Genomic DNA, 14,928 nt, shown 5'->3' on the forward strand with positions numbered 1-14,928 from the left:
AAAATTATAGAAAAAAGAAAGGAAATAAAAGTATATGGAAGCTTACGGTTATTCATGGGTTTTTATATTCTTTAATTTGTGAAAATTGCATGTTCACAGTTTATTTTTCATTTCATATCACATTTTTCTTATTTTCAAGGAATCCAATACTTTGGTTGTATTATTTTATAATGTATAATTCTCTTTTTGCTACTTCTGTGTTTATAAAACATGATAATATATTTGTAGCATGTTAAATACATGCCAAAACTTCCCCGGAGTAGGGGAGAAGGTTATGCCTACATGCTCATAAAATGAGCACCATGAGTGTCAAAGCTATCAAACTCAGCACCTGAACCATAACAGGATTTAAGCATTTAGCTTTATATCCTAGCTTTTGCTCATTTCAAACTGGTTTCCACAGAGTGAAGGTGTTTCAAAATTAAGACACAATTCAATTATCTGTGATACACAAGAAAGCCTATCTAGTGCATAATCTGGAATTGTACTGAGCATGAGTGCGCACACACACACACACACACACACACACCCCTTTACTCACTCATGTGAAACTGTGCTCCAGTCTCAGACTCTGCTAGCTCTCCCCTCCTTCTGTGGTAGTAGGACTCTAAAAGAAAGATCATGGACTTCTGATGACCCAAAGTTCAGAGGCGATAAGAGTTATAAAAACGTTTAGGTCACTGGAAGGAAGTGAGAGTAAGGGTAGTAATGGCAGGACCCTAGCAGTGGAGTCTCTCATTACAATTCCAGTTGTGGAGGAGTAGTGTCTACAGCTTAAACCCACTCCCTTCAGTTGCTCCATAAGTCAGTTCCAGAGGGATTGTGGGAAAATGGGTGGAACTTTTCTTGGATCTCAGCTTGGAAGGGTTAGGTTAAAAATTGAAGCATTCTGCTTATGACTTATTCCAAATTCCTCAGCTGAGAGTACAAGAATGCCACAAAGTCTCAATGACATTGTCCATGAAATACTGCATTAGCATTATTAGTAGCAATTAATAGTTGCTCTCAGTTTTGTCATTAATATAATTAATTAAATTATTATATCATATAATAGAATTTTACTTGTATTATAGTATTATATTTGTATAATGGCTTTTGGTTACTGATACTATTATTATTTCATTATAAAATAGTCATAATAAATAATTTTTCTTATCATAATTAAGGGACTAGAAAAAATCTAAAGAAAAGTAATTCCTATACAAATTTATTTTTTTCCCCAGAGTGATCAATTCTGCACCTTGATAAAAATGCAGTGTGTCACATTTTGAAAATCAGACATTGGAATTAAATAAAAAATATGTGGCACATGCATTCTTGTTCCAATCTCTTTATCTATTTGCATCTGATATGTCAAATTATCAAGGAACTCTTCAGACAAAGAATAGAACATGTGAATTAAATAAGTGTTCATAAGTTTTCATCTTTCAGATGTTGTCAGAAAGCATGAAAATAAGATCCAGGAAGGACTGATATTTAAAAGTTTCTGCTTGTTGAATGACTTCTCTGATTTTGGTTCCTTTACATTTTCTCTCTTCAAATTCTGGCAGGTATGTGATATCCCATGCAGAAGCTTTTGAAGACAGAACTTGAATGATAAAATGTTGCCAGGTGATACTTAAAAAACTGAAAAGGGTTTATTTTTTAACTCCAGATACAGGCAAATTAAGCTGACTGATTTTAGAGTTTTAAGATGAAAAAGGTAACAGGAATTGTGGATCACAATTAAACTATGTAATTTCAAAAAACTGAAATTGTATTCATATGTTTATGGGAAATACTAAAATTAAGAAACCAGAAATATGATTGATGTATTGATACAAAATAAAGTTATCATATAAAGAAACTTATCTGACAGAAAATATAAAACACATTTCTGTTTCTCTCTAAATCAGAAGTTAAAACTTATTTGTGCTTTAATGTTTCCTTTTTCTTTAATAAAAATTATTTTAAAGGTAAATTCCAAAGATATAATTAGCTAAAGATCATTTAAGTTTAAGGAAATTGAATTTTATTCCAAGAAAGTTATCTAACCATTAAAATGGGATAAGATTTAATTATGAATATTATACAAATATTTCATTTTTTCTCAAAAAAAACGATGAAAACTCTAGGAAATGGCAAGTATACATACTTTGATTCAAGGAAATAAATTTGAATAAAAATGTTTTATGGTTAAAAATATACATATTTTGTTTTTTTATTTACATATGACAAAATTGTCTATTAAAAAATAACCTCACCCTCCCCCAAAAAATACTGAAAGTAATAAGCAAGTATAACAATGTTGCAGTATAAAATAGTCAAAATTCAATTGCTTTCTTATACAGCACAAATGAAAAAATTGATGTTTGAAATTTAAAACATAACATTTACAATATTACCCAAGAAAATGAAATAGATATAAAATCTAACAAAAATATGTTTATATGCAGAAAACTATAAAACTCAATATCTTGAGTCTTATGCTATGAAAACTAAGTATCTCTCCATTTATTTAGATTTTTTTTAAATTTCTCTCACCAGAGTTTGACAGGATCCAGCAATCCCATTCCTGGGCATATATCTTGAAAAAACCATAATTCAGAAAGATATATGCACCCCAATGTTCATTGCAGCACTATTTACAATAGCCAAGACATGGAAGCAACCTAAATGTCCATCGACAGAGGAATGGATAGAGAAGATGTGGTACATATATACAATGGAATATTACTCAACCATAAAAAAGAATAAAATAATGCCATTTGCAGCAACATGGATGGACCTAGAGATTATCATAAGTAAGCCAAAGACAAATATCATATGATATCATTTATATGTGGGATCTAAAAAAAAAAGATACAAATAACTTATATACAAAACAGACCCACAGACATAGAAAACAAACTTATGGTTACTAAGGGGGAAAGGGGGTGGGGAGGGATAAATTAGGAGTTTAGGATTAACATATACACACTATTATATATAAAATAGATAACTGACAAGGACCTACTGTATAGCACAGGGAACTATACTCAGTATGTTGGAATAACCTATAAGGGAAAAGATTCTGGAAAAAATCGATATATATATGTATATATAACTGAATCACTTTGCTGTACACCTGAAATTAACACAACATTGTAAGTCAACTATACTTCAGTAAAAAATAAATAAATGTTTAAAAAAGACTCAATATTATTATGTGAAAGGTTCACAACTTCTGGTGACCCAAAGGACTGAAACATACAATAACTGAAATGAAAAATCCACTAGAAGGGATGAACAGCAGATTGAGTGACATAGAATAATGCATAAGTGATCTGGAAGATACAGTTGTGGAAATCACACCATCAGAACAGCAAAAAGAAAAACAAATTTTAAAAAATGAGCATATACACACATTTAAATCAATATTTTTGTAAAATAAGATTATTTTTCCATGTAGACATAAAGATTTTAACTAATAAAAATTTGTGCCTTAAAATATTAAAGGAGAAATATAATAAAATTCTGTAATGGTTCCTACTTTGTAACATTATTAAATGTTTTTAAACAGCTGAAGCCTTATCTATGATGTTGAGAGCTTACCAAAGCTCTACCAGCTCTACCCAGCCAATGCCCTGGACTCTAGAATAAATGTTATTATGAATTTTTCACAGGTACCTCATGTCAGAGCCCTTTGAGTGACCAATTTACTCTGAAATCACATGTCAGCTTGGTAAGTCTAGGCATAAGCAGTTCACTTTAAATAGTAATAATAATGCTGACAATGTAATAAATGACACCTAAATTTTCAATGACAATGAATTCTATTCACTTCTTTATTTAGACTTTAAAACTCAATATTTCACAGATAAGAACACACAGTCATAGAGGGTTTAAGTAATTTGCCCCATGCACCTCATTATGCACTAAAGCTGAGGTTCAAACCCAAAAGTAGTGTTCAAGACATAGAGAACGGACTTGTGGTTGCCACGAGAGAGGGGGAAGTGGGGGAGGGATGGACTGGGAGTTTGGGGTTAGCAGATGCAAGCTATTACATATAGAATGGATAAACAACAGAGTCCTACTGTATAGCACAGGGAACTTTATTCAATATCTTATAATAAGTCACAATGGAAAAGAATATGAAAAAGAATATATATATGTGTGTGTGTGCATGTATATGTATGTGTATATGTATAACTGAATCACTTTGCTCTATAGCAGAAACAAACACAACATTGTAATTAAACTGTACTTCAATAAAATACATTTTTAAAAAAAGGTATAGTTCAATAAGATTTTTTTCTATACAGATAGGTCTAGAAAAATTGTATCCATTAGTCAAGGACAGCAGTAGGGAAAGCTAAACCTATAGGTATGGGGTGGGGAGAAGCTGTGTGGAGAAATATCTGAGAGTGTTGGAAGTTGCAAGTTTCATGCTATCCACAAGAATGGGAGATAGTTCAGTATATGGATTTCATCAATGATAGCAAATGTTTGACCACAATGGACAATAGCCCTCAACCCAGAATTTGATACATAGAAAAACCTTGCTTAAGATTTAAAACAAAATAACATTTTTTGTTTGATTTTATGTGTTTTCAAATACTGACAATCTCAAATCAATCCAGGCATATGTTCCCAGTCCCTTGATTAGGGCTCCAACCTTGTTCCTGGTGGTTGTTCTTTCTGCCTCTTGGCTCTGTTCTCTGAGACATCTTTTCCATAAAAAGTAGCTCATGTTTTCAATTAAGTAGCTTAGATATTTCTGAGGTCTTAATAAAGGGTTTTAGATCACACCCTTGATTTTATCTTTATTATATTTTCCCTGATAACAACCCAGATTAAATCTTTGTCTTAGAAGCTGTTATTTAATTTGAGAATTGTCTGCCAACTGAGGAGAATGGGAATGAAAAACAGTTTTACTTCTTAATTTAAGAAATTCTAGCTTTTTTGTGTTTAGCTCATCTCTCTGTGTCTATATCTTTCCTACATAGTCAAAAGAAGTCAGTTCTGCCTGGAAATCTTCTTAGCTATATTCCAGTTTATTAGGTACACATTTTATTTTTCATGTTACTGCAGGATACAGTGTTACCAAAATACACCACAAAATAACAAAGGTCTTCTTCCCTCCAACTTCCAGTTTACATTCTTATTACTTTCTTTCAATCCCTCGCTAAGATCAGCCTCCGTGTCTTTATGCTTTTAATACTCTGCTTGAGGTGTTTCCAGGTTTCACTAACACTTTCTTCATTTCCTCAAGTTTGTGTGGCCTTCAACTTCAAATCCAGTCTGAAATGCAGTGCCATGTGTGACTAAAAGTTAACATGTGTATAACACAAAAGTTATACACAATTTTTTTCTGCATAATAGATTTTTAAATCTTTTTTCATGTCATGTCATGTTTTGATCTTGTTATTTTAGCCCTTCAAAGAAATGTTTTAACTGAATTGCATTTTGTTATTATATTACTTCAACACAGGTATAAAAACTAAGGAATGGGGGCTTCCCTGGTGGAGCAGTGGTTGAGTCCGCCTGCCGATGCAGGGGACACGGTTTCGTGCCCCAGTCCGGGAAGATCCCACATGCCGCGGAGTGGCTGGGCCCGTGAGCCATGGCTGCTGAGCCTGCGCGTCCGGAGCCTGTGCTCCGCAACGGGAGAGGCCACAACAGTGAGAGACTCGCATACCACAAAAAAAAAAAAAAAAAGCTAAGGAATGATCATAAGAAAACATATTGCAGAATTTATTGTAATGACATGTATGGCTTAAAAATCTTTCCCAATACCTCATATTGTGTACATCTCACTGAGTTACATCCACATTTAAAAAAAACAAACAAGGGCTTCCCTGGTGGCACAGTGGTTGAGAGTCCGCCTGCCGATGCAGGGGACACAGGTTCATGTCCCAGTCCGGGAAGATCCCACATGCCACGGAGCAGCTGGGCCCGTGAGCCATGGCCCCTGAGACTGCGCGTCCGAAGCCTGTGCTCCGCAACGGGAGAGGCCACAACAGTGAGAGGCCCGCGTACCGCAAAAAAAAAAAAAAAAAACAAGAACAACTCCTGTGTCAGAAATAACAGGCTTATATTACTTCTAATACCATAGGCTTTTTTTTTTTTTTTTAAATTGGAGCCTAGGAATCTTGACTGATAAATTTGCAGCCAACTTCTAAGAACCAATGAAGTTGTTAAGGGATAATCTATTTCCAAATAAATCTTAATCCAGACTTCTTCATTAGTTCCTATGTTTATTTTCCATTTGCTTTAGTTTAGTTTTGTTTTTTTTTGGTTTTTTGTGGGGTTTTTTTGCAGTATGCGGGCCTCTCACTGTTGTGGCCTCTCCCGTTGTGGAACACAGGCTCCCGATGCGCAGGCTCAGTGGCCATGGCTCACGGGCCCAGCCACTCCACGGCATGTGGGATTTTCCTGGACTGGAGCACGAACCCGTGTCCCCTGCATTGGCAGGCGGACTCTCAACCACTGCGCCACCAGAGAAGTCCCTTGCTTTAGTTTTCTTAAGCATGTATTTGTTCCCCTTGCAGAAAATAGAACTGTGCAAGCTAATTCAAGTGATTTTTAAAATGAAGCTGGGCTTCCCCGGTAGCGCAGTGGTTGAGAGTCTGACTGCCGATGCAGGGGACACGGGTTCGTGCCCCGGTCCGGGAAGATCCCACATGCCGCGGAGCAGCTGGGGCCGTGAGCCTTTCCCTCTGAGCCTGCACGTCCAGAGCCTGTGCTCCGCAATGGGAGAGGCCACAACAGTGAGAGGCCCGTGTACCGCAAAAAAAAAAAAAAAAAAAAATGAAACTGACTCTACACAGGAGGTCACATGTAGAATTAAAAGAAAAATGAATAAACTCTTTCTCCCTTTGATATATTGAGATGGATTGGCACATTATCCCAGTTCTTCCATTGGGTCATTTCTTAGGGAAAGGTTATTAGTATAACAGATGCTTTTACTACTGCGTTCTACTCAAAGCTCAATGACCCTCACCCATGTCCAACCTACTGACAGAGAGCCACCTTAATCAGATCTTCCTAAGTGCAATTTGACTATAGTACTGTAGAAGTATGTTTCTCTCAGCCTTTAGTATGATTGGGGTCTGCATAATCCCCTTGATTTGATTGATCCAAATCAACTGTCAAAGTCTCTAAGTGACTCTAGCTAAAATATATTTTACTATTTTCTAGAATTGAAGAGATCAGAGTTCATGGAACAGGTTATACATACACAGCACACCTGTCTCAATCCAAACGATGAATTCTTAGTTGTCTCATAGCTGCACAAATTTAGCATTGTTTTTTACTTATGTCTACCTTAGAGGTAAAGCTCTGCCTTTAAAATGACATGTAACCTGCAAAAGGGGAAAGTAAGAAGCAAGTGCTGAAAGACACTGTTGATATATTTTAACTAAACGTGCAGGCGTGAGCATGTGTTGGTCATCCACATGGGAAGTTGGTGTCTCAAAATCAGTAATTTAATGAATTAGATATGAAGGAGAAGCTGTTTCAATTGTAATTTTGAGAGTAGCTGTAGTTGCCTTAAGCCTTTCATCTGGACAAGTCTTTAAACCATTAACTGTAATAAAGAATTCAGATTATATGTGTGTTCAGGAATTCCATTTTAAGAAGAGAGAACAAATTTAAACCTTATTTAATATTTGATTTGAAGAACTGACATGAGAAAAAATTTGATACAAGTATATTGAGTAACAAGCATTGTATTAGCATGCAATAATCCATTTTGAAAACATTCACAGTGACAGTATTTGCTTCCTTTCCACAGACACAAATGGAGAACATTCAGAGTAGTATTAAATGGAGACCCTCAAGTTGCAGTAGGATTATAGAGAAGAAAATAAATTCCTGAATCTTCTGCTTAGATGTAATTTCTTTTATTCTTTTAAGCATCCTACAATCCATACATATTTATTGCATACCTACTCTGTGTTATACGTAGTTATTGCATACTGACTATTTGTATGGTTCTCTACCTATTCCATGAATAATATTGAATAGTCCTTCACATCTGACATTCTGTTGTGTATTCAGCATCATAAGGCATTTAAGGTATTTATCTTTCCCAATATCTAAAGATTTTTATTAAAATCTATTACTTAGAAAATAGTCTTCAGCCATAGAATCAGGGAAATCTATATATAAAAATTATGCTGTACATAATACCAGACCCAGCGTATGACTTAGAAACATGAAACTAACCTGGCTCAAAAATGGAGCTAGGAGAAACAATCATAACTGATATAATTTCATACAGAATCAAAATAATTAATAAAATTAATAAAATGAACGCCTTTCATCATCGAGCTTAAGTATTTCTTAAATTATCAGAAAATAATTGTAATAAAAATAAGATTACCTTATTAAACATACCAATGGGAGAATATAGGGCTCATAGGACCACATATTATGGTGGTCTAAGTGTAGCTATCATAGAAAAAATTACTCAGGAAATAAGCTTTTTTTTTCATCTCTCAAACAGAGTGTTATTCCAATAAGTGTGAAAGCAATAGAATGTAATGCAAAAAATAAAATTTTAGAGGATTAAAAGATACTTATTAATTTTTTCACTATTCAACAACTAGAACTGTACCAATAATTGCTTAAATTTTGCTGGTGTATTTTTATCATAATTATTAACCTCAAAAGGTATATTTGAAATTTCCTTGTCCTCACAGCTGTACTAGTGTTTACATATACCAAAACATGCATTTAGCAAGCATTTAGGCACGTTAAAATTATATATTTACAAGTTCCTTCCCACTATATTACAAAATAATTGAAAGAAGATACCAAATTTTGTTACTATTTCTTTCACTACATTTAACACAGTGCCTAGAAAATAGAAAGCAGTCCATAAAATATTTATTTACATTGTTCAATTAGTCCTTTACATTGTTAATTACTACATAATATAGTGAGAGTGTAAGAACACAGGACAAGGACAAATACAAAACACTCAGAGAGTAAAAACTTGCCAAGGATAATAAAATATGAAAAAAATGGAGAAATCATAGAATTTTAACATCTTTTTCTTTATAACTTTGAAAATACTTTTTCATTCAACAGTGATTAACTTTCACTGGCAAAGTCTCCATGGAATCACTCATCATTCTGATAAGTTACTAGATGGAATTATTATTTACTCCACTTGTATAGTCAATCAGCAGTACTCATTCCTTATCCAAGTCATAACTAGCACATTACCATTTCCACAGCAAATATTAATCAGCAGGTATTCAGGTGCCTGAATACCATGAGCTAAATTGTGCTGAATTACAATACATATTAATAAAGTAGAACTCTCCAGAGATTGTTGATATATGGCTTTTACTGATCATGCATTAAATTGTATTAAGGTGAGAAACACCCCTTAAATAAATAAATGAAAACTTACTCTGCTTGAATAATTTCAATTTAGAAATTAATGTGTTAACATGGCCTGTGAGGGCTTCCCTGGTGGCGCAGTGGTTGAGAGTCCTCCTGCCAATGCAGGAGACACGGGTTCGTGCCCCCGTCCGGGAATGTCCCACGTGCCGCACGGCGGCTGCATCCGTGAGCCATGGCCGCTGAGCCTGCGCTTCCGGAGCCTGTGCTCCACAACGGGAGAGGCCACAACAGTGAGAGGCCCAAGTACCGCAAAAAAAGAAAAAATGAAAAAGAAAAAAACATGGCCTGTGAGTCACTGCCTGTCTTCTCCAAATAAACTCTTGTGATGGAGGCAGGATATGCTCATTTTATATTCTACTGCCCTCTGGCTGATAAAACTTGCTGCCAGATAAGAGATTAGTTAACATTCAACATATGTTAATTAATGTACTTTATTAAAATGTGTTATTGTTGCCTTTATTCATTCTTAGTACGTAATTCATTGCTGTAGGGGATACAATAAAACCATTAGGGGAGAGGCCACAACAGTGAGAGGCCCGTGTACTGCAAAAAAAAAAAGTTAGCAACCTTATAGACTTATTTTAAATTTAATAAATTTAACTTTATTTTAAAATATAGTTTCCAAAGAAATTTAACCTTAAAATTTTGATTAATTTATTAACTTCTTTAGCATTTTCTTTTTTCAAATAAATCTAATATATGAATTCCAAGTAAGGGAAATCATCTGCAGTAAGGTTTTATTTCAACTCTAAAAACTTACTAACATACATAAAAGCATATAATCAAACACTGTTTTCAATCCATCTGTTAGCATTTGTAAAGCATTTGACTGTCGGTAGTGAAGAAACCTAAAGAGATATAAACAAGTCTTTAAAATAATAATTTGGAAATTCAAATCATTACATATTCTTAATAGTGTCATATTTTAAATTGTTTATTTTTCTGAGTAGTCTATTTTTATATTCTATCTTAACAGTGGAATTAAAACAGCATGCAATACAATACCATGAGATACTCTGCTACATGTTTAAGACAAATTCATATGTTGACATTTAATAATGAATAGATCTTATTAACATATATTACCATCAAAAGATATGTAAGTATACAATTTATTTTATAAAATGGTCCTACATACACAAAACTTCTTCAGTCAATGGCTGGAAGGATGTACATCTTAAATAAAATACAAAATTAATTTCCTTTTAGCTTTGTGTTCTTTTTCATTTTCTCTTTTCAAACTGAGTGCAAAAATATGTAAAAATCCAGTTTTGTAAATGTTTAGAACAAAAAATGAAAAAAAATTAAGAAACATTCAGATTTGAATTTGTTTTTCTCTCTTTTGAACCAAATTACATGAAATGATAATTGTAAAAGTAATTTGCCAATGACCTTTTTGGATCTTCCAATGGCCCCCTTTTATCAGTGGAAATAATATACCAATTTTTCTCCACTCTATTCAAATACAAATATTAATCAATCATGCCAATTTCAACACATTCAAATTCTACCTAGAATGAAGAGCATTTGAATTTCAATTGTTATTTGGAATACACATTCACAAAATAAGTTGAATTTATTTTGATCTCAACAGATACTTCAGTCAGGATCAAACATCATGCCAGGAAGAGATAGTACCTTCAGTTCCATCTTTGATAAAAGCCGTTTTTTTTTGTTGTTGTTGTTTTTTGTTTTTGTTTTTGTTTTTTGTTTTTTTTTTTTAGTGTGAGGCAAAATATTCACTTCTGGGAGAGAATGAATATTCAACCAAGATCAACAGCCTCTCAGTGATTAGAGTTTGTGATTGCAAATTCATAGCGTCTATAACTTTGATGGGAAATTTTGAATTGCAAATATTGTACTGTAATTTTATAATCCAACAAAAGAAACATGTTTGAAAACAAATGATGTAAGCCTCACTTTCAAGAGAACTTCTTGGACATGGCTTGCAGTGCCAAATAGATTTGAACAGAGCAGCTGCTTCCTGAGTGGGATTCCCTACGGTCTTGTGGATAGATCTGTTCCCAGTGGTTAGCAGTTTCCTTTTATTGTTTCTGACATGCATAGCAGTTTGGTCACAGGTGTGGAAGATGTTTTTTTAAAAAAAAGAGAAGAAATATACAAATTTTGACTGACATTTTGATTATATTTAGGGAACATCTCATATAAAACACAAATGTATAGTAGGCTCAAAGTTTTACACAATAACACAAGACATTACTAAGCCATACACTGCATTGATTTGGTAGTTTGGGGAATCTGATATACTTACTACTTTAAAGCTGCTTTCAGAATAAGCAGGAAATACAGCAGGTGGGTTGGGTAAAACATTTCCATCATGAAATCGCAGGTTCTAATTACGCAAAAGGCTTACTTCTGGTTACAACTGCTCCTTTGCAGTTCTTATGGAAGTACTTATTTCTCTTTCCATAATTGTTCATTTCAGTTAGAGATTTTATATTATTCAGATCCAGTACTTTTTTGTAATGCGTTCTACTGCAGGGTTCTTCTCAGTTATCACAATTCTTCTTGGTATGCATTATTCTGTCACTGTCTCTATCTCTTTAGAGTATTATAAAATTTTGTGTATCAAAATAATTTGATCCTCCTCTACTGCTTAATTCCCATTTATGATGATATTTCAGAGTCCTTACAATCTACCCATTTTTAAATATCAAAAAAAGCTCAAACGTGAAAAAGGGCACATATTATAGAAAGACATATTTTTGCTCCCTTATTGAAACTAGTTGTCAAATGTGTCAATTTACATACTGTGGAGAGTCTAAGCATGAATATTTAAAAATTCAAAACCATAAACTCTCATAAATGCACAAAATATGTCACTAGCAATTGCTCATAGTTTATATTATAATATAAAATGAGAGTCAGGATTTTCACAAAATTCTAACGATCAGAACATCCACTGGTTGAAGCTGTCTCATGAAAATCACAGGCTGATGAACATTGTGATAAGCCTAAGTATATTACATGCACAGATTTCTTTTCATATCTCACTTTAGTGTGATGAATTGTTGGAATCCTACAAGTAGGAGAGAGGGGACAAGTCAACTCTGCTCTTACGCCACCAAATGTGTCAATAGGTTGTGCTGCTTCTTCCTGCCTGAGATTTGTTTTGACCATCACAACGTTAAGTAATTAATGAAAACTCTTGTTTCTTCCTTTCTGGATGCTGAAAACATTAAATATAATGCAGACAGCAGACTAGAAGCACTATATTACCCCTAAGGCATGGTCAACATACTAGAAAGATCAAAATATTAAAAGAAATAGTGCTTCCTTAATATTCTGATTTCCAAGGTGATTCTATTTCCATGTTGGTTGGACCAAATTTGTTTTTTGAAGTCATTTGTGTTCTGACACTTTGTGTTTAAATTCTTAAATTTAAATGTATTACCTCCTGTAAAAAAACGGGGTAATACATTAATAGTCAATATTAATACTCCATTATATGTGGATATAAATAAATTAGAAGAAACCATATCCATTTTTAGAAGTAAAGAAAATGCTAATGGATCATAGACTCTTCAGAGTTTAGAAAAGACAATGTGGGGAAGAAGGATTGGTAGTGACCTTTTTTTAAAAAGCATCTAAAGCCCCAATGATAGCTTTAGTGAATTGAAAGATTTGGTATGATTGGAGGATCTGACTTCACTTTGTAGAAAGACCAGATAATTTTCTCTTCCCATTCAAAGTTTTCATCCATTTTTACTTTTGTTGTTTAGTTGTTGCTGTGGCATGAGGTAGTGAAAGGTACATTTTTGTACATGCTAAAATTGAAAAGAAAAAAATGACCCTGTGTACCTGTGACTATGATATTTTGGATTAGAAACAAATATAATAATCACTAGAAAACTTATGTAACTATCCCAATTTCTAGTGAAAGTTATAAATTCAGTCATTAGTAAACTTAAATACTAGGTAAACCTATGTTCTTAGATAAATCTTTGCAAAGAAATTATCAATAAAAACTTAAAAAGCTCTTTCTTGTGGGCATCTTATGGTATTTCTAAATGACTCATAAATACTTACAGGATTATCCCAAGAGAAAAATTGAGATGCTTGTTGGCTCCAAATTTTAAGAGTTCCTCTTGACTCGTTGAAAACTTATCCCACTTCCCCCCATTCTTACTTAATGCATGCTGATTTGCATTGTCCCACAGAAACTAAAATATTATAATCACAGGTAAAGGCAAAATATGGCAGTTTTTTTATAATATTGCTGTTGTGGTTTTAATCTTAAGCTGGGAAAACCAGCAGTCTTTCTGCCAATAGACACAAAAAAGATTTATAAGACTCTCTGCAGGTTCAGAATTAGGAGGCTTAAAGTAAACAAGTGAACAAATGTCCTGGATTCTCTATCTCTTGTCTAACCAACAATTCTCTGAATATTAAAAGCAATATTAATCCCATTATGTCACACAAAATATCTTTAAGTTTGACTTAGATTGTCGTGTAAGATAAAAATTATGAACACTTTCAAAGAACATTTTACCCTGTGTGAACCTTAGGGTTCTGTAAACGGGAATGTGCACAAAGCCAATTTTGTACTTTTACCAGTCTACCTAGTACTGGACCTCATTACAGTCACTTCAAATTACCAGTCGATATTTATCTATTCATATTCTGTTCTTAAAACATTCCCAAAGTGAGTTCAATAAAGTAAAAAAAAAAAAAAAAAAACATCAGAAATAGCATTTCTTCTAGAAGTTGTGTTTTGTCAATATTGGCCCTCAACTCTGGCTTTGCTTTGTTTTCCTATAAACCATTAACGGCTAACCAGATGCATTCATTAACAATATATTTTTTTCTTTCTTAAACTAAAATATCAAGGATTTTAAAAGCATTTTTTGAGAGCAGACAATCTTCTTTTCGTCCATTTGTAAATAATAGAATATGCATCAAAATGGACAGGGTAATGAGCATGTTAACTGCATGCACAGAGAATTGGGAGTTCTGGCTTATCCTTGAATATTATGAATAGATGTATCCCATTTTATTATCATGCAAATTCATCTTGTTTCAGCAATCACATTTTGCTTTCCAGTTTTAGCTTTGGGTTCCTTGAATAAACAAAGACCTTGGTCATCCCATAGACAGTCTTACTTTTATGTGCATTTCCTAATGGGCTTAAAGGATAAATCCAGCAATTTAGCATATAAGCGTTAACAGGGTTCAACCACCTCTTCAACATTGTTTATACTCTTAAGAATATTGCCCAGGGTGTTGGAAATCCATTTTGAAGAGAAAAAATTGTCAAATCAAGTGGATTTTCAGAGAAGTAGGCAGCAAAAAAGTAAGGGTGACTAAACCACCAATAGTATTGAACTTATGTCCTTTGGCCCTGTCAACTGGGTCTTCCAATTATCCTGCACAGTTTTCGCTGGCTTCAGGTGAATGTAATTTTTTGACAATACCTATCTTTAGTAACATATGACCAGAAGAGTTAGTTTCGGATGAATTTGTCAAAGGACTTGAGAGAGAAAAAGGGGTCATTGAATTCCAAAAAAAAGAAGGGGGAGGAGGAAAAGG

This window comes from Phocoena phocoena, chromosome 3 (genome assembly GCF_963924675.1).
Source record: "Phocoena phocoena chromosome 3, mPhoPho1.1, whole genome shotgun sequence".
In the NCBI taxonomy this organism is placed as follows: domain Eukaryota; kingdom Metazoa; phylum Chordata; class Mammalia; order Artiodactyla; family Phocoenidae; genus Phocoena; species Phocoena phocoena.